Source organism: Marmota monax, unplaced genomic scaffold (genome assembly GCF_021218885.2).
Source record: "Marmota monax isolate L192 unplaced genomic scaffold, Marmota_monax_Labrador192_F-V1.1 WCK01_AAM20220418_F8-fsc00035, whole genome shotgun sequence".
NCBI classification, from domain to species: domain Eukaryota; kingdom Metazoa; phylum Chordata; class Mammalia; order Rodentia; family Sciuridae; genus Marmota; species Marmota monax.
In genome coordinates this window covers 256,909-258,621 of record NW_026691961.1, presented here as the reverse complement: position 1 = coordinate 258,621, position 1,713 = coordinate 256,909, and the positions used below count along the sequence as shown (strand labels likewise).

Sequence of the window (1,713 nt, the reverse complement as noted above, 5' to 3'; positions counted from 1 at the left end):
TGAAGTTTGCTGAGTGTGTAAGGGAAGGGAAAATTGGGGAAGAGAAACAGTAGTCTCTTTTCAAGCCAACAAAACCCTTGGTATAGATGCTTTTTACTGTCCACGTGGTATAAAACCATAAGAGTTTAGCATATAGTTGATATGAGGTCCTTCAGAGGGCTGCTGGAGTCAGGTCTTGGGCTCAAAGTATTTGTGCAACACTAAGGAGTCGCCCCAGCCAGATGCTCTCAGTCACTTGGAGCCGCCTGGCTGCCACCTGCAGCAAACCTTTCCCACCCAGCAGTGGATATTTGTCCCCTAAGGCTGCTAGAGGTAGCTTCAGGCCCAAGACCTTCACACAGCACCAGAGTGGCCACCGCGGGCGGAATTCAGTTGCCTTGGGCTTGTGGCCTCTCCCTTGTACCCAATCTCTCCCACATCAAGGGGACAGCAGAGGACACGGGGGACCTAAGATGACAGGGTGGAGAAATGCAGAGTTAGATTCAGTCCAATCCTGGTGCCCTGGCTCTCAGCGGCTCTTCCTTCAGCTTCCACAGAACAGCTTCTGTGCAGCTGCCTCTGATGGCGTCATCACGGAGTTCAGTGATCTGAGGGTGCGCAAGTCCTCGACTCCAGAGGAAATGAAGAGGCTTGAGTCAGGACAAGAAGAGCATTGTGGGAAGCCATTCTCGCATGTGATTGGGCACCTCCCTAACTGGGTGTGAGGCGTTCTGGCTAAACTGTGTCAGAACTAATCCCCACCCTTTCCAGATGCGAGAGCCTGTGGGGGTGTGACTGACCATTGACCCTGAGACCAATCACTCATCTGACCTTGGAATGCCTCCCCCTCGACCTTCATTGGATGGAATTTTCCTCTGAATTTCTTGTTCCCCATAAAAGGCCACTCCCTGGCGTGCTCTCTCTCTCTCTCTCTCCTGCTAGTCCTGAGTAAGCCTCGCTGCCCCACCGGGTGGTTCGAGGCAGGAGCCAGAGGGAGGGCCGTCTCAGACCTGGTCAAAGAAAAAGGTAAATTGAGTTTGTGTGTTTATTTTGATCTCACTAGTTAACTTCTATGCTTTGAACCTCTTGTATGAAGCCAGTGTGGAGAGCATCATCCTGGAGGAGGGCAAGGAGGTCCTGCTAGGTGAGGTGACCAGACTGGACATTCCTATGCCACCTTTGTCAAGGTGCTCCAGACAAGGACGGCTGCTATGCCCTCTATGACGCAAGCCAGGAGAGCAAGAAGGAGGACCTGGTATTTATCTTCTGGGCCTCTGAATCTGCACCCCTTAAGAGCAAAATGATCTATGCCAGGTCCAAGGACGCCATCAAGAAGAAGCTGACAGGGATCGAGCATGAATTACACGCAAACTGCTATGAGGAGGTCAAGAACTGCTGCACCCTGGCTGAAAAACTGGGGGGCAATGCTGTCATCTCTCTGGAGGGCAAGCCTTTGTAAGCCCCCTCCAGCCACCTGCCTGGAACATCTGGCAGCCCCAGACCTGCCCTAGGGGGTTGCAGGCTGCCCCCTTCCTGCCAGACTGGAGGGGCTGGGGGATCCCAGCAGAGGGAGGGCATTCCCTTCACCCCAGTTGCCAAACAGCCCACCCACTGAACCTTCCTCCTCCCTCCATCCCTGACAGTTCTGGCCTTCCCAAACTGCTTTTGATCTTCTATTCCTCTTGGGTTGAAACAGACCAAGTCTTCCCCCAGGCACCCAGTTTGGGAGGAGCT

At 53.5% G+C, this 1,713-nt stretch overlaps 1 pseudogene; it reads left to right on the top strand.

Moving 5' to 3' along the window:
* The first annotated feature begins 452 nt into the window (after positions 1 to 452).
* Positions 453 to 1,438, top strand: LOC124093426 (cofilin-1-like; annotated as a pseudogene).
* The last annotated feature ends 275 nt before the right edge of the window (positions 1,439 to 1,713 follow it).